Source organism: Rhineura floridana, chromosome 2, assembly GCF_030035675.1.
Source record: "Rhineura floridana isolate rRhiFlo1 chromosome 2, rRhiFlo1.hap2, whole genome shotgun sequence".
Classification (NCBI taxonomy): domain Eukaryota; kingdom Metazoa; phylum Chordata; class Lepidosauria; order Squamata; family Rhineuridae; genus Rhineura; species Rhineura floridana.
In genome coordinates, this window is record NC_084481.1 from 64,800,774 (window position 1) to 64,825,516 (window position 24,743).

At 42.7% G+C, this 24,743-nt stretch overlaps 1 protein-coding gene across 8 annotated transcripts in view; it reads left to right on the plus strand.

Moving 5' to 3' along the window:
- Positions 1–4,379: 4,379 nt before the first annotated feature.
- Positions 4,380–24,743, plus strand: part of GTDC1 (glycosyltransferase like domain containing 1) — a 357,779-nt gene continuing 337,415 nt past the window's right edge. For 3 of the 8 annotated variants that reach the window (XM_061608857.1, XM_061608866.1, XM_061608867.1), the window contains exon 1: positions 4,406–4,469. The gene's annotated coding sequence lies outside the window, so the exon portion shown is untranslated. The other 5 variants (XM_061608859.1, XM_061608860.1, XM_061608861.1 and 2 more) reach the window with 5 other exon arrangements.

A 24,743-nucleotide genomic window follows, 5' to 3' on the forward strand; every position in this document is an offset into this window, starting at 1 on the left:
TCAATAAAATGGCGCCAGATGCCCAAAAAACGCTGTTAAAGCGGAACAAGCGCCTTATGAGTGGGGCCTTACTCTAATTGAAAGCTGTCGTATTAGCGGAACGCCAAAAAGTGGGGTCCTACTGTACATTTTTACAATGAATGGTTGCCAATGGCTATACAGAGAATACAAAATATTATTCCCGTACAATACTGAATACTTCCTGTTTCCACTTAAAATATGCAGCAACTCCTGGTCTTATGACATTTTGGCACTTCCGCCTCCTGAGTATAGAAGCACATGAATATGGGCAGGGCACACCCTTGACTTAGTTTTTGCTCCAGATGGAGGAAGGGGTGGTCTGGGGATGGGGGGGTGGATGTCACCCCATTGTCATGGTCAGATCACTTCTTGGTGAAGTTTAGACTTATGGCTCTGATCCTTCCCTGCAGGGGTGACGGACAGATTAAGATGGTCCGCCCCTGGAGACTAATGGAACCCACCGGATTCCTGAATACCCTGGGGGAGTTCCCAGCAGATAGAGCAGGTGACCCTGTTGAAGCCCTTGTCACACTGTGGAAGAGCGAGGCGTATCGGGCTCTTGACACAGTTGCCCCCGAGCACCTTCTCCGGCATTGTGGAGCCTGGCTTGCACCTTGGTACACCAGCAAGCTAAGGGCAATGAAACAGGCTGGACAACGGCTAGAGCACAAGTGGCAAAAGATGTGCTGTGAGGCTGATTGGGCACGAGTAAAACATCATAACCATGCCTACTGTGTGGCAGTGAGGGCGGCGAAGAAGGCCTACTTCTCTGCCTCCATCACATCCTCAAGTAGCCATCCAGTGGAGCTTTTCTGTATTGTCAGGGTTCTGTTGACATCAGCTCTAGGAAATAGAGTTTTAGACCCTTCGGAGGCTCACTGTGAATTGTTTGCAAGGCACTCCGAGAGTAAAGTTGCTTTCCTCTGTAGCAGTCTTGATGCGCCATCACATCTACTGTAGTCCCCAATGAGTTGTCCAGTCCAACGTCCGCTGCAACTTCTTGGGACCCATTGGTTTGTGACAACTACTGACCGGTTGCAAATACCCCCTTTTTAGGGAAGGTGATTGAGAGGGTTGTGGCGCAGCAGTTGCGGGGTCTCTTGGATGAAACAGATTATCTTGACCGATCCCAGTCTGGGTTCAGTCGTGGTTATGGGACTGAATCGGCCTTGGTCACCCTGATGGATGACCTTTATCAGGAGAAGGACAGAGGGAGTGCGACCCTGTTATTCTTACTTCATCTCTCAGATGCTTTTGATACCATTGATCATGGTATCCTTCTGAGCAGACTTGGTGAGCTGGGTATTGGAGGCACTGTTTTACAGTGGTTCCGATCCTATCTCCAGGATCACTCTCAGAGAACAGCATTGGGTGACTGTCTTTCAGCCCCCTGGCAGTTGTGCTGTGGGGTGCCGCAGGGTACCATCTTGTCCTCCATGCAGTTTAACATCTCTGTATGAAGCCCTTGGGAGCGGTCATCAGGAGATTTGGGGCAAGGTGTCAACAGTATGCTGACGATACCCAGCTCTATTTCTCTGTAACATCTGAATCGGGAAATGCTGTGCAAGCCCTTGACTGCTGCCTGGACTCAGTGGTGGGCTGGATGAGGGCCAATAAACTGAGTCTGAATCCTAGCAAGATGGAGGCACTGTGGGTTGGTGGTTCCCGAGTTTGGATAATTGGTCAGTTGCCTGCTTTGGTGGTTGCACTACCTCTGAAAGAGCAGGTCCGTAGTCTGGGGGTGCTCCTGGATCCATCTTTGTTGCTAGAGGCCCAAGTGACCTCCGTGGCTAGGAGTACCTTTTACCAGCTTCGGCAGCTAAGACAGCTGCAGCTGTTTCTGGACCGGGATAGCCTGACCAGTTGTCCACGCACTGGTAACCTCCAGGCTGGATTACTGTAATGTGCTCTATGTGGGGCTACCCTTGACGTTGGGTTTTGAGATGGGACTATACAAAGCACCAGAAAGGGGTGTGGGGGGTATTTTCATTTAACATGGTAGAACGCGAAAAGTCCCTACTGGCTATAGTATACAGCCACTCTTGTGGCTGTATAATCTACATATCTCTGTCCTATTGTTCCAGCCACTCTGTTTTATGCTCCTCAGAGGTTGCTGTTTTTTACCTTTGTCTCTCAACACTGTGTGAGTCCTTAAGGGCTTATTTTTGGGTTTCCCCACATATTTTTTTTTGCATTTCTGCAAACCTCTGGGTTTTCCGTAGTCTGCAGGTCTGTTCCTCTTGTGCATAGATGCTACCAGTTTGACTACATAATGATGAACAATCTCTCCTGAAGCTCAGAAATAGAAGATGTGTGATCCAGAAACTAAGCCCAAAATATATTTGCTATTTTAGCAGGCCAACAAGGTGGCATGGTGGGGTTAGTTTGATCACCAATCTTTGTTTCAAGGAACTGTGCACTTATAAGGTTGCATTTCAGAAACTTTGCTTAAATAACTGATCTTCAACTGATGGGTTAGGACAGACTACCAGGTCACAGTCTTGCCCAAGGTGGGCTGCAACACCAGTACTACCACCACACATGGTAATAAATTAAGAAATGGGTCTGCAAATGCATGTTTGGATTAAAGGTAGGACCTGGGTTTGAAAGGACTGACTTAGTGAACCTCTCCAATACACCGTTTAGTAGTCTTTCTGCAGGCCTGGCAGCTCCTGTTCATAATGGGGGTTTTGTAACTTCATGACAGGGAAAATGCTAGAAGAGGCAGATCTCTTTAATCACAATGGAGCACTGATGAGAAACCTTATGCCCAAACTTCCCAGTTTGTAGTGTCCACCCTTGCCTTTATGTCCCACTGAACATAGTGGGACATAATTTTGAGTAAACATGCACAGGATTGCACATCAGATATCCATCCTAGCATACAAAGATTCTTCACTAGCTACGATGTCTTTTCTACAGGGCTCTGAAAAAGCTGGTGATAGTGATATCTATTTAGTGTGACCACTAAAACTGTAGACATAGGGCAGACACACACTTTTTTGTAATGGGTGACTTTGGTGATGGTTCTCCCTATCAACCCAAAGTCTGAAGAAGAGTTGCATAGCTTTACAGGCATATTTCAAACATTAATGCATGCTCCACTGATCTTTAGCTGGAAAGATGCCCTACTAACCAGAACTATCACTAGAAGCTAAAATGATGAAACTGAGGTTATCATACTTTGGACACATAATGAGAAGGCATGATTCACTAGAGAAGACAATATTGCTGGGAAAAACAGAAGAGTAGAAAAAGAGGAAGGCCAAACAAGAGATGGATTGATTCCATAAAGGAAGCCACAGACCTGAACTTACAAGATCTGACCAGGGTGGTTTATAACAGATGCTACTGGAGGTCGCTGATTCATAGGGTCGCCATAAGTCAAAATCGACTTGAAGGCATATAAGAACAACAAATAGAGTGGGGCTAATTTCGAAACATGCATGCAGTCAGGCTATCAGGCATGTTTCTCAGTTCAACAAGAAAAAACAGAGGAACACAGAAAACTGCTCAGTGCCTAGACAGACCTTTGGGTCCTTTCAGCTAAGTATCACACTAACTGGCAGCAACTCTTCAGGATTTCAGAGAAGTCTTCTCCCACTGGGGAGAGGAATGCTGGGGAATGAACCTAGGGCCCTCTGCATGCAAACAAAGCAGATGCTCTACTGCTATGGTCATTCTCCATGGAGGATAGCTATACTTTTGAGAAGAGGGGGGAGATAAGTGGCAAAGAGACAGAAATTGCTCTCTCAAGAAGTGTAAAAGGGCATATCTGCTCAAAATTACATGCTGTAAGTATTCCTTAGTAGTTATGACAGAACCAAAAAAATGCTTTTGCTCCCACCCCCCGTTTCATTAACAAGGAGAGATCATGTGCATCGCGGTTATTCCATATTAACTGGCCTTCACCGGCTGTGATCATACACACGAAGCCCCGAGCAAGACAGCAAATCTAAACAAAAAGAAAAACAAATGAGCTATGTTGTAGTTCTGAAATATGCGATGCCTCTTCCCGATACTTTTGCTCACGTTCCATCTCTCTACTGTTTTTAAAAGGTGAGTCCTAAACATACCTACTTGGAAGTAAACCCCATTCAAACCAACGGGGTTTATTTCTGAGTAAACACGGTTAGGAAAGGCTCAGGGAAGCAGGCTTTGTACCAACCGGGGGGGGGCGGGAAAAAGAGAGTGAAGAAACAAAGCAGGGGGAGTGTGTCAGGTTTCTTTTGCGCGGGTTGCCCCAAAAACCGCGCCGCGCAGATGAAAGCGACCTAGTTCCTCCTGCTGCTGCTGCTGCTGCTGCTGCGGCACCCCGGCCGGCTCTCCCTTCCGTGTCTGGGAGGAGAGTGAGTGAGAGGGGGGAGGAGCGTGAGTGAGAGGGGGGAGGAGCCAGGAAGCGCGCGTGAGCCACTTGACGGCCTCCAGGAGGGACCAACAAGAAGGAGGTGAGTTTCCCCTCTGGGTGGGGTAAAGAGCCAGGGCCGCGCAAAGAGACAAGCTGGGCGGGAAGGAGCCGTCCCCGGGGAGGACGCAAGGCGCGCTTGCCGGCTCGGTGCCGCAGGTCAGAAGAGCTGGCAGGCAAGGAAGGAGGAGAAGAAGAGAAGCGGGCTCCGTTAACTAGCCCGCTCCTCAGAACAACAGGAAGAACGGCGGGGACGTGCAAGCTCCCACTGTGGGAGCTTCAAAGAGCAGCTAGAGCTGCTCGGCTTGCTGTGGCTAGGAAGGAAGAAAGGGACGGCCTAGAGGCGGAGGGGTCGTTATTGCGGCCGCCTCTAGCTCCGTGTAAGAGAGGAGAGAGAGACCTCTGTGTTTGTGAATATTCATATGAAAGAGAGAAAAGGGTGGTGGGAAAGCAGCTGCTTCGCAGGCCCAGCAGCTACCGGAGCAACGTCATAGGCTGCTTTGGCGCTCTGGCGTGTTCTAGGCTAGCCTTCTCTCCTTAGCGGGCTTTGCAGCTTTGTGACGTCCTGTTACCTGGACTTTGAGACATGGACGTGAGCCGCAAGAAATGTGTTCAGCTCTGGCGCTAGGCATAGTTATAACAAAGAAGAGTGGCCGGAGCACGCGCAGAGTCTCTTTGTTACATACCAAGGTCCACATTCTGGGTTAGGTGTGGCTTCCTGGCAAGCTGGAGTCCGTTCATCGCTCATTTTAGAAATGAAGCCTTTCAAGGACAGAGTATTGCTAGTATCTCCCTGGCAAGGTTTAGCCAGTCTCTGTAGTGTCCCTCCAGTGCATAACTGTAGGTGGTGGGTCTTTAAGGGAATTACTTCTTTACTCAGCGCATAGTTAAACTATGGAATTTGCTCCCACAAGATGCAGTAATGGCCACCAGCTTGGATGGCTTTAAAAGAAGATTAGACAAATTCATGGAGGACAGGGCTATCAGTGGCTACTAGCCATGATGGCTGTGCTCTGCCACCCTAGTCAGAGGCAGCATGCTTCTGAAAACCAGTTGCCGGAAGCCTCAGGAGGGGAGAGTGTTCTTGCACTCTGGTCCTGCTTGCGGGCTTCCCCCAGGCACCTGGTTGGCCACTGTGAGAACAGGATGCTGGACTAGATGGGCCACTGGCCTGATCCAGCAGGCTCTTCTTATGTTCTTATGTTCTTAATGACTGAGTGATAGAGCACCTGATTAGTATACAGAAGGTTCCAGGCAGATCCTCTAAGAGCTCCAAGAGGTCTGGTCTGTTCCCAACTTTTGAGGCCCATTGCTGCTGCCATAATAATAATAATAATAATAATAATAATAATAATAATAATAAAAAACACTGGAACACAGAATATGGCACCAAAAAAGAAGAAGAAAGAAAAAGATTGAGTGGTTTGTTTATATAATCAACTGATCTGAGAGGACACATTTGTCATGGTCTAATCTTGTTCTATCAGAACTGTTATTTCATTAATATGACAAAATTTATGTTGGTTAACAAAAAAAAGTATGTCTTTTGCCAAATCACCTCATACTTGCTTAGATTTGCAGCTCTAAGCTAAGAGTGTGTGTCGTGTTTTAGTCTGATGTGCATGTAAAACTTACCAAATACTAAAACATGAACAAGTGTCTACATTTCAGCCCCCCCTTTGAGTTTAAGGCCTAGATGAAATGACCCTCCAGCCTCTTTCCCTCCAACCCCTTTCCACCCTGGTCCCAGGTTCAACCCCAGGCATCTCTAGTTAGAAGGATCAGGTAGTGGGTGATGGGAAGCACCTCTGAATAAGAACTTGGAAAGCAGCTGTCAGAGTAAACACTGGGCTAGACAGGCCAATAAACTGGGCTGGTATAAAGCAGCTTCCTATATGCTGTTTATGTGGTAGCAGAAACTAAGCACCGTTATCTCCATTTTTCTCAAGCGGGATTCTCAGGACATGTTACAGGAATGTTTGTGGAGGTTGCAGTTTTCTAAATTACATGAGATTCATATTTCCTTTTACCACTGCCTCAGTTGATGGAAGCATGAATTGCTGTAGATGAAATACAGACCCTTTGTAGAGTAGCTCAGAATGGTGTGGTGGAGTGGAGCTCTAAGTGATAGCATTTAATGGAGAACTGATTCATGAGGCAAAATCTGGTGTGCTTGGGTGGGTGGTTTGAATGTTCAGCATTTTGCATGTGGTGAATTAGTAATGTGATTGCTAGGTTGCAACTTAACACAACAAAGTTGCAGACGATGAATTGAGAGGTGGGTAAAGTAAAAGTGTGCTGGCACAGTCCCAATGTCACGTTCAGCAAATACCAAGTGCACACATTCACTGATTCCATAGTCACACTATGCTAGTTCTTAACTGAGGAATCCTGATTCAGAGCCTTTAATGCTGCCTCCTTTCTTTGAATGCTCCTGTGTAAACTTAGGAGTTGTGTACTTAGGGTTGCATGTTGTTGGTTAGGTAATACAAATGAGAGGGGATTCAGGGTGTGTGCCTTCAGAAATACTTCTGAAATTTGTGCACATTATTTTGGAAATTATCCTTCTGTCATGCATCTTATAACATGGAGGAAGTGGCCTTCAACATGGTAATTAAAAGAGATTGTGGACCCAAAAGGAAATGGATCAGCAGCCCTGTTCATGTAACATTTATTTATTATTTTATTTATTTATTTATTAAACTTATATACTGCCCGACTAGCAATAGCTCTCTGGGCGGTGAACAACAAAAAATACAATAAAATTACACAATAATACAACAAAGCATATAAAAAGTACAAAGTCTAAAATCAGATTTCAACACATTTAAAATTAAATTAACTTAAATTAAAATGCCTCGGAGAAGGGGAAGGTTTTAACTTGGCTCCGAAAAGATAATAATGTCGGCGCCAAGCGCACCTCCTCGGGGAGACTATTCCACAGTTCGGGGGCCACCACTGAGAAGGCCCTAGATCTTGTCGCCACCCTCCGGGCCTCCCTATGAGTCGGAACCCAGAGGAGGGTCTTCGTAGTAGACCGTAGTGTACGGGCGGGTTCATAGCGGGAGAGGTGATCCGACAGGTATTGTGGTCCCGTGCCGTATAAGGCTTTATAGGTTAATACCAACACTTTGAATCTGGCACGGAAGCATATTGGAAGCCAGTGCAGGCGAGCCAGAACAGGTGTTATATGCTCGGACCGCTTGGTCCTTGTTAGCAATCTGGCCGCCGCATTTTGCACTAGCTGTAGCTTCCGAACTGTCTTCAAAGGTAGCCCTACGTAGAGCGCGTTGCAGTAGTCCGAATGCGAGGTTACCAGAGCATGTACCACTGATGTGAGGTCCTCCTTACTCAAATAGGGACGTAGCTGGGCTACCAACCGAAGTTGGTAGAATGCATTCCGTGCCACCGAGGCTTGAGATGTGTATTTGTTGCTAGGAGTAGAACTGTGAACACAGCTCCCATCCTTGTATTTCTGTACAACTACAACAGACCTATGTGTATACAAGATGCATATGTCATTGGGACAGTGCAACATGCTTGAAGAGATCCCATGTACATTCAAGTAGTACAGTGGGGAGGTTCTGTTCACAACTTGGGATGAGTGGAGAGCAGACTCATCCCTCTCCCAGAATAAGTTTTTTATTTTCTTACATTTATTTCCCTTTCTTTTATCAAGGAACCCAAGGCTGCATACATGTGGTTCCCAAGAGGCTTCCCATCTAGATACTGATCAGACCCTGACCGGCTTAGTTTCAGCAAGGTGGTGGCCTCATGTGCCTTCAGACCATTCCCTGGGACCATGTTGCATGAATAAGGAAAGGAGAATGCACATTTGTAATGGTCCTTTGAAATAAATGGAGGAAAGTCTGAAAACTGCAAGATGGGTTATACTGAGGATTCTAGTGATTCTATACTGTAGATTGGTTCTGGAAACTATAAGTAAACAAAGTCTACAAACTTAATTGGTTCTTACATTAGGTTTTCTGACGTGGAGATTAATGATCATGTCTTAAGCCATGCATTGTTGACATGATGGCTCTCAAGATGCATATTAGGAAGCAGATACCCTAGTCTGGCTTCTGTGAATCCTATCCCCCTGACACAAATAATAATTTTAATGTCTGAATTAATATGAAGATTAGTCCTAAGTTCATTTTATTTTGGGAAAGGAGATGAAAGAGGTGTGATGGAGGTATCTATTGCTGATTCTCAATATATTGTTGGTGGGGTCTTATAAATCATCCAGGCCATCATCTAGCTCAGTGTGGGAAATCAAAAGCTAGAACAATCCCAAAAGTTGACTGTTCAGCCATGGCTTGAAGACCTCCAGCAAGGAAGATATCACCACCCCTCTTGTGCAAATTAGTTCCATTGCTGAACTGCTTTAACAGTCAAGATGTCTGTACCCCCTTGTAGCTCAAGCCCTTTAGATCTAGTTCTGCTGTCTGGGGCAGCAGAGGACAAGGCTTTGCCCTCTTCTATTTGACAACCTTCAGGTATTTGAAGAGTACTATCAAGCCATTCCTCATTCTTCTCCAGGCTAATCATATGCCTGTGGTTGTGCTCTCTGGACACAAAGCAGCTTGCTCCATCCATAGTTAAGGCATACAAGTAATTGTTACACTGCAAACAAACAAAATATTAAGGTGTATTTATTAACTGAAATAAAGTAGAGTTCTCCAATATTTTGTGTATATGTAACAGCAGTGAGAATTTTATAATGCAAACAAGCATGGCTTACAATGTAAGAGAATGAAGTCTTTGGGTTTAAGCACGTTCATAAAATCCTTCATGGATAGGAGGCTGATGCTTAAACAAATCCCCAAACCCCTCTTAAAATGAATCCATATTGAGGGGAGTGTCTCTGTTTCAACTGAGTGATACTTGGCAAATGTGCTCAGATCTGTTAACACATAACACTGTGACAATAGGAATAGCAGACTGGAGGGAAATATTTGAGGTGTAAATATATGCACTTTCTTCAAGGGAAGAAGGGTGGTGTTACGAAGTTTCTAACCTACACGTAAATAGTTCTTGGATGCAAACCACACATTGTTGGCTTAAGTCTTAGTGCAGTGGTCAAGAATAAAGGAGAAGCAGATTGCAGCCTAGTGTATTACAGTGGCTTGATATAATTCAATAGAGCTGTTTTATTGGACTCTATTAACCTGGTTAACCTTAAGCCTTAGTCATGACAGGAGTTTCATATAAGAACCCATATGTAAAGTGCAATATTGAATTTTAATTAGAATTTTCAAGACATGAAGTGGAATGAATTCTATCCAATTCTTCCTCCTCACTTCTAATGTACATTTCTTTCCTTAGAAGCTTAGGCTTCATAGAATACTGTGTGATGGGGAGAAAGTGTATTTTCACATGTCGGCATAATCTTAGCCAGTTTTGGAAAGCATAATGAGAACAAATTCGTATGTAAAAGTTGATCTCAGATTTATGTCCCATTTCATTCTGTGATTTAATCAGTCTACATTTCCAGTCTAGCACCCAGCTGGGACACACCACTGTGTGGATCAAGATTCTTGTGGAAATTTGTTTTTTTACTTCCCTTAGAATTTTAAATGCAAAGATTTTAATAATGTCCTGTGATTTATAATGTTTACATTGACGTAGACATAAAATTGAAGTCCAGTTTTAGACTGTCTACTGACAGTTTTAGTTACTTCAGATACAATGTAGTTCAATGTAATTTTTAATTAATTTAATTTTTAATTTAGTTTTTTTAAAAAAATCTCTAATGTTAAGAAGATGACTGGCCAGAGCTGGAAACTAGAATTACAGTCATAAGCTGCTGCTGAACCTGTGCAAGACAATATTTATTTTTATTTATTTATTCATTTATATCCCGCCCTTCCTCCCAGCAGAAGCCCAAGGCGGCAATCCTATGCCCTGAGAAGTTTTTAGTTAATCCTTTTTTTCATGCTTGCATTGTACATGGAGGGTATGATGCGGATTGGAGTGTACTTTGTGCTCCTGTTGCCAGTCCCACCCTTGTCTGCTCACATGTGACCTGCAGAAGATATTTCTGCAGCTTTATTAGTACAGTTGCTCTATTTCTCATCTGGTCTTTGGTGCCATTAGAACAATACCATCCATCCTTGTATCTCATCCTGTCTAATGTCAATGCACTTGTAAAACAAGATTGTGCAATTCAGATCTTTTTGGATCTAGTGCTTTGGGATCCTCTATTGCATTTACATTTCTTAGTTCTCTGAGGTAGTGCCAGACTGAAAGAGTGAAATGTCCTGTTGTAGTTGGACCTTTTGTACAGATTACAGAAGATTCTATACTGTGACAATGGGAATAGCAGACTGGGAGGAAGGGCGGGATACATTTAATAAATAATAACAACAACAACAATAATTTTGCCTAAGAGAGCTGGACAAATCTAGATAGTAGGACACAAGTGGAAAGTGGGAGCAGACAAGGTCTACTGTCCTGGAAAGCATATTGAGCAAGAATAATGTGTTTCTAGGAAAACAAGAAAAACAAGCCGTCTCCACATGTGGGTGGCCCTGTTACGAAATACAGTTCTACAGCTGAAGTGTTGACTGTTTATACCTTGCGCTAGCAGCTCAATGTCAAGATACATTGTATGCTGCTTCTGAGCTGATATCTCTCTAGAGGACGCTTGAGCCAGGCACTTTCCTGTGGTTTTCGTGCCTCAGTTCATGACCAAGCATACAGTTAAAAAATATGTTGTTGCATTTTTTTGTGCATCAGCTGCTAAGAAGGGAGTTCAAAATATCATTGACTTCAGAACTTGGTAGTTTGCTAATAAAAAGTAAACAAACTTGGTTCTGTTTGTGCCTAGACAGATTTGAGACAGCCAGTTCAACATCCTACCACCTCCCCATGAACAGAAGAGCTGCCTACTGTACTCATAAGTGTTATTGTGGCTGAACTTTCAAATTTGCTGAGCTGTTTACACATTGTTTCCAACCTCTTCTAGAAGCCTGTCTGAGCATGGCACAGTAGAAATAATGGAATGTTTTGCTGTCTTGAAGATTATTTATATTGGGATGATATTGATAGATTTATTTGCCTTGAAGTATGAAAATGCTATGAAAATTTTGCTCTGGAGTTGGAGTGAAGATTTTCTTTAAAATGTGGTGTATGAAAAATTTTATTTTTGTGTTACATCTTATCTGGTGAAATGCAATTGGTTTACAGATGTATCCAAAATAAAATACTACATATGTAGTTGAATGTAATGTCCTGATATGAGCAACCTGATTTGAGCATCCTGTTTCATACTGATAATGATATACAGAGAAGCATACAATTGGTTACACAGTGGGTTCCTATGACTAATTTTAAAGTGGTTATGCAGACTGGAAAAGTGACACTTGAAGTTGCCGGGCATAATGTTAATGCAGAGGTGCAGGGACATTTGCAGAGGAGATTTGTTATGTATTTTCTTGCTCAGCTCCACAGCCAGGCCCTAAGCTAGGTGAGGGGAAACCAACCTTGAGTGTTTGCAAAGGAGAATTGACAGTTGATGTTTATTCCCTCCCCCCATTTGCTGTGGGTTAAGATAGCATCTAGTTTAAGCACGCTATGTTCATTGGAGTTCATAGGGGAACATGGGAGAAGATGGTTCATTCTCTGGTTTCTCTTAACATGGAGGTCTCCAGAAACTGGAATAAGACTGTGAATCCAGTTAGTACTGATTATAATATAACCTCACTGCAATAAGTACAGAACTTTTAGTGTTGATTTGGTAGATATGTCTAAAAGTAAATGTCTTAAATATACACCTTAACCATATTGCTGTAGACGAGATGTGAAAATAAAAATAAATGTGTGAACATCCAACAGACTGACACGGATTGCTTCACATTTTACAGCATTGCATTTCCTGACTGCTATCCTGAGAAAAAGAAGATTATATATACATTATGCATATATAACTTTGTATTAAGTTATAAGTTGGAAAAAGGAGATGCATATCTTTTAGTTTGAAATCCTCTGTTTTCTCAGGATTCATGGTAACACGCTGATGACATTTGGAGACATTGAACTGCTCCCAGAGGGTTAAAAGCTTGTAGAGCTCCACCTTTTATCTTTTTCTAAAAAATAGTATAAGTGCGATCTTTGTTTTGTTTTTCCTGGGGGAACGGAGATTGCGAGACAGTGATTTGCTCAAGGCCACCCAGTAAGTGCCTGAACTTGGCCCATCAACACAGCTTTCCAGGTCCAAGTGCAGTACTCTTTTTGGTCTCCACCAAGGGCTTTATAGGAAGATTTAAAGCAAACTTGGTTTGCTGTTTTGACCCAACAACATGTAAAAATCTCTAAATTAATATCCTTCAACACTCTCTCAGGTTTCCAGAGTTTGTTTTGTATGGTTTATATACTGTGGAGTTGGGTGCCCCAAGGGAAAATCTAAGCCATATTTTGTGAATACAAAAGCTTGAGGTCTTTCTAATATAAACTTTCAGAAAATTTGCCTGTAACCTTGGTTGTCTACTGGACTGCAATTTAATACACAGTGACCTTCTCATTCCAACCTTGCACATATTTTAAGGTAAATCAGAGTTTTCCCAAATAAACAATTACATGATCTTTCAGCTTAACAAGAACAATTTCCTGTCTTGATCTTACACTTAACCTCCCTCCTCCCCCTTAAAGGAAAAATGCTTCTGTTGTCATAAATTCCTTTTGTTTTTGGATATGATTTATAGTTGTAAGGTTACATGGCCCTGATCGTTGTTGCTGGCAATGCTTTAAAAATTAGTCTCACTTCTGCATAAAACTATTAGCTTTCTTTTTGAATTTAATCTACAGGCTCCTTGTACAACAGATGGCTGTGTTAGATGTTCAACAGCAAAACCTACAAATTAAGAGAATATTTGAACGTTTGGTGTTCTCATAACTGGACTGGACACATTTTTAATGGAATTGTTTAGGACAATGAAGAAATATAATCATTCAGTCATTTTGAGATTGTGGGACCTTGCCAGCTAACTTACATGTGCCCTTGATTCCTAAATAGTTAGTGCTTGAAGTCAAGTTTTTTAAAGTTACGCAATATTTTAGAAAGAGTGCATGGTCATCTCCATTGTACTAGGATGGAAATGCTTAGGATAGGGCATGCCATTCTGTACAGTTTCACAAACTTTGATGCTGTTTGACAGATAGGCAAGTGCAGATGTTTTAAGACTGATAAACATACTACATTTTCATCACAGATTTACTGAACAAAAGTATTCAATATTTCAGTACATTTGTGGCTGTAAACCCCTTCTTCAGGGCAAACGTATTTGTCAAGTATGCCTAGAGTGGACAACATTTTAAAAACTTTTATATAAGCTGCCCTGAGAACATGGCCATAAGGTGGCAATAAATAAATTGTCCCTCTTCTTGATTAAAATCAAAATTTGTGTTTTCTAATTAATATATTCATAAAAATGCATGCTAATTGGTTGCTGTGATAAAACAGTTTACAGCTAAATATAGCCTTTTATACTACCAAGGAGAATGATACAAAACATGCTTTTCCCATTACAAACAGAGATGCTGCCAGGTTTGCTTTCTTCTAGGGTCCCCCTGTGCCACCCTGCCTGTTCTCTCCTTCCCCGCATACCGTTTTGGCTGCACTTCCAGAGCAATAACAGTAGAGCACTTTTATCTTGTGACTCCAAACCTCTTTGGATCCTCTTTTTATGTGAAGTAATTATATCCCATTTTTTAGTCTCTAATACCAAAGCTCCAGTCACAGCATACCAATCCCTCCTTCCTTTAAGGAAGGCTGAGGTTCTTTGACTTTGAATCCCTATCAAAGAATTGTGACTTGCTTCTAAGCATGGTTTGCCTAGAACCTGGCTCTGCAGGCTCTCCCCTTTCCCCTTAATATGATTGTTTTCTCTGGTTCAATCCATTATGTTTTCTTTTCTTGCACACAACTTTCTCTACTTCCTCCTTGGTTGCTCTGCGGTGGTGCCTGGAAGCAGGAAGGCATTTCTCTTTAAATTTTCCTGCTAAGGATCCAGGCACATCTACCATCTTCATTGCCCTTGAGTGTCTCTGGGGTCTAGGGGCAGTTAGGAAAGCAGATGGTGGGTGTACCTATAGCCTCATGGAAGTGCTTTGCTGTGCAGGGTACCTGCCTACCAGTGTTTTTTTTTTTTTTAAGGAATGTGGCAACTGATCACAATATCTCTTTTTGAAAAAGTCTGGATATTATTTGAGGCGGGGACTGGGTTTTGGGTCCCTGTATTCAGGCCCCAAGGTCTTGCCCTGTTGGTGCTGATAGTGAAATAATTGTGGAATTAAATATTCTTGTTTAGTTCTTTTACACGTGCAAGAACACTAAGCAAAATAAGTACCCAGAACTTTGCAGTAGCAAGAGCTGGTAGCTGTTTTAGTAAAATTGTGATTTTCCAGGAGATAGAAGGATCATATACATGACACATTGCATTAGTTCAGTTGTAATGACATGTGAAAAAGACTTGTACTCTTATGTTCCCTTCTGCATTATGGGACCTGATTCCTTTCCAATTTAGTGGCAAACCATAGTTTTCCATTGCATGGCAAACTATAGTTTGTACAAGCAGGCTTTATTTTTATTTTTTATATAGGATTTTTTTACCCTGCCTTTCTAGCTTGTAAGCTTTAATTCAATCTGTTTGAGAAAGAGCCATGGATTCAGTAATAAGATATTGCATGTATACTTTGTTCCTTATTTTTCAGGGATGCATAATGTAACTGAAATAGTAAATAAATAAACAAAATTTTGTGGTTCACATATATTTTTTTAAAAAAATTGATATTTATCCTGAGTGTAGTAGCTGCATTAAAAATGTTCTCGGAGCAGGGCTTCTCAAACTTTCTACTCCCCAGGCTGACTTGAGATGGCTGAAAACTACTGAAGCCCAGCAGTCACAAAATGTGACTGCAGGGTCAGAGCTAGTCACAAAATGATGGCAGATGGAGGCAGAGTTTGATCCGAGCAGCTGGCAATTACTGACATAATTTTCTATTGAAATCAATCTGTGAAAATTGCTAAATTCTTGGCTTGCAGCATTTTCCTTGTGGCAAGGAGTTCTGTAGGTCAGCTTCATCAATCTATGTACAAACATTTGCTCTAGAGGTATTGTGACCTCCATTTGAGGGGGAATTGGCGATCCAGAGGCTCTAAGTGGCAAAAAAAGTTTTTTTATATTTTTCTCTTCCCACCCCCACATGCCTCTCAGAAGTATTTTTCTTATCTTTTCCTGTTTTTCTTTCACACTCAACTTATACATCCTGTTCCTCAGTCCTTTTACATTCACTTCTTCCTTGTACAACAGCTTTCCTCTCTATTCTTCCTTTCTATTCTGCCTTCCTTCCTTCTATTCTGTTTATTTATCATTACTTCTGATTTCCTTCAACATCTCCTCTGGCCCTTTCGCCGCCAGAAGAGGAAAACCTTCCTTTCTTCCTCTCCCTCTGACCCTGTCTGTCTCCTGGTCACCTTTACTCAGCCTGCCTGGAGTGTTGGCTGGTATTGGTTCCAAACCAACAGACTATGATACAACTGGGGGGGGGAAGGCAAGTGAGGAGACACTGGGCAGGCTGTGGCACTGAGGCCCACCTGAAACACTTTCAGGTTTAAGAAATACTGCCTTATATTTAGGAATGTGCAAATCTGTCAATGTAGGTTTCTCTCACTTTCTCATTTTTCCACATTTAAATCCAGTTCTCCATATTTCCACAAAAGTTTGCATTTTTTAAAAAAAAGGTTGTCATGAAAATTAACCAGAATTTTAGTGTGAATTTATCCTAAAACACATTTTTGGATGCAATTTCCCCTGTTATACACATTTTTGCAAAGCAATTTCCCTAGTATAATGCATTTTGGTATGACATTTTTGGTAATATGTGCATTTTTGTTCACACTTTGCCCTAGTATACACATTTCTGTACATATTACTTTGCTGGAGAATTGCATTGCAAAATTTGGAGAAATGTGAATTTTGAAGGATGGCTGTGTTTTGGTTCACATGCTGTTCAGGAAAGTGCGAATTAGGTAGGTTCATTTATAAATGCAGACTGAATCAAATTTCTTCCCCATTCCTACAACTGCAGTCTCCTGACCTGTTTCTTCTTTATGCAGGTTGTCTCACATGCTTAGTGTCCTGCCCGTTTAGGTGGAAGTCAGATGCGGACATGAAGGTGTGCTTTTTAAAAATAGGTTTAATAAAAAAAATTCAGTTCAGAGCGCTGCATTAATCAGCTTACAAGTTATTTATTTTATTTATTATTTATTTTATTTGTATCCTGCCCTTCCTCCCAGCAGGAGCCCAGGGCGGCCAACAAAGTGCTAAAAACACTTTAAAACATAAAAACAGATCTTAAACTACATTAAAACAAAACAGCGTTAAAAACATTTTTTTTAAAAAAAACTTTAAAAGGTTAAAAACATTAAAAAACATATTAAGCAATTCTAACACATACACAGACTGGGATAGTTTTCAACCTAAAAGCCTTGTTGAAAGAGGAAAGTCTTCAAAAGGCGCCAAAAAGATAATAAAGATGGAGCCTGCCTAATATTCACAGGATTCAGCATCTTTACTAGGTATAGCTAGGCACAACTACACTGCACTAAGATGTTGTTGCAGCAATTAGACACACCCCCTTACTAGCCCTAAGTAAGGATGGGTGGGCTCCCTACTTGCTTGAGAAAAGTGTCACGGGAACTTGCATGTACTTCTCAATAGGACAGTAGGAACTCTTTGAGCGGCTGGCGCCGCAGGCTACGTGTCTGAGGTAAGGGCACCCAGACCACTTCAGCAAGGTCCTCAGGATCTACGGGGGTAGAGCTGTCACTGTCAGTGGCTCGAGAGCCTTCAAGCTCAACTCTGTCTGAATGTATGTCGCTAGGGCCTTCTCCTTGTCCTCATAACTTCCCAACCCTTTCATGGGACTCACAACACTTAGTCCATAATTTCCAGTGAAAGGGATCATCCCACAGTCATTTTCACTTCTTGCACCCGTTGTTCTAAATCATCTTCCTTCATTCCTGCAGCCCAGTCCCCCAAAATAAGGAAAAATTGAAGCAACTTTGCAACACAGTGGAAATATCGTATTGTAATGTTCATTTTTTAACTGATGTTCAGGGCTGGAATCAGAGGGCAGCCAGGTCGGGCCCTGGCTGAGGGCCCCTGAAAAGTCCCTCCTTAGGGTGAGTGGGTAGTGCTCCCTTCCGTGATCCGTGGTGCAGATCGCAGGAGGGAGCTCTCAGGGATTCCCCCACTGCCATGCAGGCCTGCAACGGCAGCCTGCAACATTTACTTATTTAGTTATTTATTTATTAAATTTATTAGTTGCCCATCTGGCTGGCTGTCCAGCCACTCTGGGCGACGTACAAAATAAAAACATACAAATACATTAAAACATTAAAAATCTCAACAATAATAATAAAACCTAACCAACCCCAAAACCCTGCCTGAACAGCCAGGTCTTCAAGGCCCGGTGGAAGCTCATCAGAGAGGGGGCATGGCGGAGATCATTTGGGAGGGAATTCCACAAAGTGGGGGCCACAATTGAAAAAGCCCTCTCCCTAGTTCTCACCAGTCTAGCTGTTTTAATTGGTGGGATAGAGAGAAGGCCTTTTGAGGCTGATCTTGTTGAGTGGCATTCCTGATGATGTTGGAGGCGCTCCATCAGATAGACTGGGCCGAAACCAGTAACCAGTGCACCTCCTTCAGCACTGGAGTGATGTGATCTCGCTGGCGGCTGCCTTTAATCAGGCGAGCTGCCGCATTCTGTACCAGGTGCAGCTTCCGGACCATTTTCAAGGGTAACCTCACATAGAGCGCATTACAGTAGTCTAGGTGAGAGGAGACCAGGGCATGTACCACAGATGCTGTGCCTACCTCTCCCTTGACGTAAATGCTGGTTGCCAGGGCCGGCACCATGCATGCTGGGGTTTGTTGCACTGTGGGCACAAGCCTGCCATTAACTAAGATGGTGGCTGAGGCTTCCCTAAGGGCCTGATGCCTCTGCCGCCATCTTGGTTGATGGCAGGCTTGTGCCCGCAGCACAACAGACCCTGGCAACCAGCATTTATGTCAAGGGAGAGGTAGGCGGAGCATGTTGCATGTGGCTGTCGCAGGCCTGCACAGCAGTGGGGGGTGCCTGGGAGCGCCATCCCACGATCTGCACTGCGGATCACGGAAGGGTGTGCCACCCACCCACCCTAAGGAGGAGCCCTTCAGGGGCCCTTGGCCGGGGCCTGACCTGGCTGCCCTCTGGTGCTGGCCCTGAACATCAGTTAAAAAATGAACATTTATTTCTTCTTACTACTTTTGGGCTATGTTGGAGAATCATGCCCTGGCAGCAGCATCAAGAAAAAATGTCAAGGGGCATTGGAACTGTTGGGATTGCTTCAGATGAGGGTAGCGATTTGCTTGATATACCAGTTTAAAATCTAGATTTTCTGTTAATGAAACCAGCAGTGATGGATTTTAAATCACAAAAAACCTTTCCAAAGGGTGCCCCATTTCAACTGTCTGAAGGCCACTTCCTATGTTAACAGTTTTATGTTTCAGAGTAATCTTTGCGTAGGAAAGAAGAGCTGTATGCCATATTATTTGAACCCACAGTGTGAATTGTTTTTATGTCTTAGGCAGGCAGCTGATACAAGTGGTATTGTAACCCCTAAAGTTAGGTGTCATTTGAAGTTTTCTAGTAGTTAACCAGAATCCTTCTTCACAATCCTTTGTGAACTCTAGTATCTTTTGTACTTTTAACAAAATGGACGTCGTTTCTTCCCCCAGAAGAGTGCTGATTCTTTAACTTAGCTATTTTTAAGCACTTTCATGGTATTCATCCCTCTCCCCATCCCTGTTGAAATGGTTTAATGAGGGATTATCTTTTGTATACTTGTTAAAATGAATAATCAGTACAAGAAAACATTGCAGAAATAAACAAGAAATGGCTAGAGTTTGCTCTGTTTAACTAAGGCAAGTTATTTCATCCATCTTCAGTGTTTCTTAGCAACGCAGAGTAGTCTTACCCAGGGCACTTTCACATCTTTCTTCAAATATAGCTTTGGTAATGTTTTATATGACCTGAAGTTCGTCCATCTGTCCTGAAGCCCCTAATGTTTTTTCATCGCTTTCAATGATCAAATGATTTTACATGCCTTCTTTCAGCTTAATAATGTACAAGTTGACTAGAGAATAATTTTACATGTCAGGTTTTTCAAGAGTTCTGGGAAATTACTTGCTGTTGTGTTTAGCAAAGCTAAAAGTTATTGAAAATGTGTTACAATTTCATAATAAAAGGAATAGGAAAAATATTGGTTTGGGAACAAGCTAAATATTTTTTGATAGCCCTAGCCTCAAGGGGGATTCTAGGATCGCTTGTAAGAAAGGGGTAATTTTAATATATTTTGGTGAATTGACTAGAACTCTGTTTAGATAATAATTTATGGAAATACTGGCTTCATACAGAGGATTCCATTATCAAATAGTTTGGGTGTAAAAATTGTATTTATGTACAGCAAGTATTTTCATTATTTATTTCTTCATAGGTTTAGGAAACCACTGTTCTTCTGAGTGTTCATTCTGATAGATCAGAGAATAATCTAAACACCCTATAATCCTGCTTCCGCTTCTTGCTTCATATTAAAAAAAACAGTAAAACCGATTCTGATACTTGCACTTGTGGATTTCTAAATTAACTATGGCTAACCTCAAATTCTTTAACTGAATAATGAAGCAACGGTGCTGGAGTAGGCATTTATTGTGTCACACACTGCTTTAAATTGTTCCCCAACATGGCTGTATCCTCGTGATTGCTTCCAAACCCCAAAACAAAGATTTAAACTGGCAAAAAGAAACTCTTCCAGTCTGTGTAGCAAGCATCAATGGCAGCATGAACATAACCTCATCATGGGCAGTAGTTTAAAGTGTTCTCCACTTGGTGGCCATTTTGTATGCACTAGCCCTTAATGGTTCCCCATGGTCTGTGTATTCAGCAGAATGAGGTGGTGAAATTCTGGGGTAGTAGAATGAACTGTACTATAGATTGCAGGTTGGGGAATTGCTTTTTTAAAATGTTGCTTTGTGTAGAAAACCCCCACTAGGAAAAAAACCTGACACAACAGGAAATAGAACCTTTTTCTTTGACATCCTAGTTTTATATATTCAGCCAACCTGTTTTAGTGAGAGAAATAGCAAGAAATTATTCTGATATCAGTTATTAAACTGAATCTCTGTCTAATGATGAATAGTCATCACAGGCCACAGCAAAAGATGGTAGCAGTAGAAATGCACAACTGTAATAGGATGTGGTACCAATAATATGATATGGATCTGATATGGTACAATCCATTCTGGGTTGTTTTGTTTTTGCATGTGTAGGTTGCTTATTTGAATGTCATTTGAAGCAGATATAAAATATAACCAATCCTGTCTGATCTTAAAAATTAAGAGTGTGCTCACATCAGGGTTGACTTGATTTAAATCATGATTTAAATTGCCTCTCTGAAGGACTCAATTTTAATTATCTAAATTACAGTTTAAATCACTAGTAAGGAAGATTCTATTTAATCATCACTTTTAGTAGAATGACACTATTGTTTAATATCATCTTAATACATGTTCAGAGATGTAGGTTTCATTAGAAGGTAAGTACACAACACTAAGCAATCACTCTGAATTGTTTTCATATTAATTTTAATCAAAAATGGGATGATAATTTGGTCATTTTAGAGCCAGTGTGGTGTAGTGGTTAAGGTGTTGGACTATGACCTGGGACACCAGGGTTCGAATCCCCACATAGCCGTGAAGCTCACTGGGTGACCTTGGGATAGTCACTGCCTCTCAGCCTCATGAAAACCCTATTTCTTAGGGTCACCATTTATTTATTTATTTATTTATTTAATTTAATTTATATACCGCCCTAAGCCCGGAGGCTCTCTGGGCGGTGTACAAAAAGATAAAAACCAGCACAATATATAAATACAATAAATACAATAAATCAAGAAACAAAACAAACAAACAACAAAAGAACCAAACAACATCCAAAATACAGAAATGCTGTTAAAATACACTTTAAAATGCCTGGGAGTATAAAAAGGTTTTCACCTGGTGCCGAAAAGATAGTAGCGTCGGCGCCAGGCGAACCTCATCAGGGAGACTGTTCCACAGTTCGGGGGCCACCACTGAAAAGGCCCTAGTTCTAGTCACCACCCTCCGAGCTTCTCGATGGGATGGTACTCGGAGGAGGGCCTTAGATGTTGAGCGCAGTGTACGGGTAGGTTCATATTGCGAGAGGCGTTCCACCAGGTATTGCGGTCCCATGCCGTGTAGGGCTTTATAGGTCAAAACCAGCACTTTGAATCTAGCCCGGAAACAAATAGGAAGCCAGTGCAGACGGGCCAGAACAGGTGTTATATGAGCGGACCTTCTGGTCCGCGTCAACAATCTGGCCACTGCATTCTGGACTAGCTGTAGTTTCCGAACAGTCTTCAAGGGCAGCCCAACGTAGAGCACGTTGCAGTAGTCCAATCTAGAAGTTACCAGAGCATGAACAACTGAGGCGAGGTCGTCACTGTCCAGATAGGGACGTAGCTGGGCTACCAATCGAAGATGGTAAAAAGTGTTCCGTGCCACCGAGGCCACCTGGGCCTCAAGAGACAAGGAAGGATCGAAAAGAACTCCCAAGCTACGAACCTGTTCCTTCAAGGGGAGTGTAACCCCATCAACAGGATGAACATCCACCATCTGAGCAGAGAAGGCACTCACCAACAGTGTCTCGGTCTTGTCTGGATTGAGCTTCAGTCTGTTAGCTCCCATCCAGTCCATTATCGCAGCCAGGCAACGGTTTAGCACGTTAACAGCCTCACCTGAAGAGGATGAAAAGGAGAAATAGAGCTGTGTGTCATCAGCGTACTGATGACAACGCAGCCCAAAACTCCTGATGACCGCACCCAGCGGCTTCATGTAGATGTTAAAAAGCATGGGGGACAGTACCGATCCCTGCGGGACTCCACAATGGAGAGTCCAGGGTATCGAGCAATGTTCCCCAAGCACTACCTTCTGGTGACGACCCACCAAGTAGGAGCGGAGCCACTGCCAAGCAGTACCCCCAACTCCCAACTCCGTGAGTCTTCCCAGAAGGATACCGTGGTCGATGGTATCAAAAGCAGCTGAGAGATCAAGGAGGATCAACAGAGTCACACTCCCCCTGTCCCTCTCCCGACAAAGGTCATCATACAGGGTGACCAAGGCTGTTTCAGTGCCAAAACCGAGCCTAAAACCGGATTGAAATGGATCAAGATAATCAGTGTCATCCAAGAGCCCCTGGAGCTGGCCGGCAACCACCCGTTCCAGTACCTTGCCCAAGAATGGAACATTCGCCACAGGTCTATAGTTGTTCAGGTTATCTGGGTCTAAGGAGGGTTTCTTCAGGAGCGGTCTCACTATCGCCTCTTTTAGGCAGTCAGGGACCACTCCCTCTCTCAAAGAGGCGTTTATTATCTCCTTGGCCCAGCCGGCGGTTCCGGTCCTGCCAGCTTTCACCAGCCAAGAGGGGCAAGGGTCCAGCACAGATGTGGTCGCCCGCACCAGTCCAAGGATCTTGTCAACATCCTCAAGCTGTACAGACTGAAACTCATCCAATAAATAAGGACAAGACCGTGTTCTGGATGCTTCATTAGATCTCACTGCCATAACATTGGAGTCTAAGTCCCGGCGAATTCATGCGATCCTATCCTGGAAGTGCCTCGCGAACTCATCACAGCGGGCTACAGATGAATCCATAATATCCCGAGGGCCAGAATGTAAAAGCCCTCGTACAATTTTAAAAAGCTCCGCCGGGCAGGAGAGAGATGCCTTAATTGTGGCAGCAAAATATCTCTTTTTTGCTGCCCTCACCGCTACTATATACCGCTTAGAAGAGGCACTTACCAAAGCATAATTGCATTCATCAGGAGTTCGCCTCCATCTGCACTCAAGCCTCCTCCTCTCTTGCTTCATCACTCTCAGCTCCATGGTATACCATGGAGCTGTATGAGCTCTACATAGGAGGGGGCGCATGGGAGCGATCGTGTCAACCATAAGTCGGAATTGACTTGAAGGCAGTACATTTACATTTTTTTTAGTAGTAAAGCAGAATGAACTTGTAAAGTCATTCAGGAGATGAACTAGCTTCAGTTAATCATGATATTTTTGTCATGATGTGCCAGAATCACCACCACCAAACAGGCTTTTAAATTGTACTAATAAGATTGTTTATTCTTCTGGTTAGTTTTCTTATTCAACAAACACCAACACCAACAAAACATGCACATGGATTTTTGAATGGTTAACTATTTCAGTTTTTAGATAAATATCAAGTTCTTTAAAAATTAAAATTTAGGCAATTTCAACCAACATGAGAAACTTGAAATATTGGATGTATGGTTAACTCAGTCATCTTCGTTGTCTTCTTAGTCTTCTTCATCTTTTCAACCTTTGTCTTCCTTATTCATTGTCTGAAAAAAATACAAGCTTTCCTGCTTTTTCAGTTCCCAGCTTATTTCTTAATTTAGATTGAATTAGTCTAAAGGAAGAAAAAAATATTTCTTCACCTGCAGAAGAGGCTACTGGTGTTAAGAGCTGGATTACCACTTCAGTGGTCTTCTCCTTGTTCAGATACACTCCATGCCCCCAAATTCTCTATTCATTGATCTTCTCCAATAAAATTTAACAGGAATAAGTGCAAATTCTTACAGCTAGGAAGACAAAACCAAATGCACAGTTATAAGATGGGGGATACTTGGATCAGTAATACTACATGCGAGAAGGATCACAAGCCGAATATGAGTCAATAGTGTGATGTGGCTGCAAAAAAGGCAAATGCTATTTTAGGCTGCATTAACAGAAGTGTAGTTTCCAAATCATAGAAGTATTCCCCTCTATTTGGCACTGGTTAGGGCTCATCTTGAGTACTGCATCCAGTCCTGGACACCACACTTTAAGAAGGATGCAGACAAACTGGAATGGATTCAGAGGAGGGCAACAAGGATCAGGCGACTGGAAACAAAGCCCTATGAGGAGAGACTAAAAGAACTGGGCATGTTTAGCCTTCAGAAGAAAAGACTAAGGGGAGATATAACACTCTTCAAGTACTTGAAAGGTTGTCACATAGAGGAGGGCCAGGATTTCTTCTCGATCATCCCAGAGTACAGGACACAGAATAATGGGCTCAGATTTTGACTGAGCGTCAGGAGCAACTTTGTAACTGTTAGAGTGGTACAGTAGGGCCCCGCTTTTCGGCCCCCACTTTTTGGCATTCCGCTAATACGGTTGGGCCAGCGGGG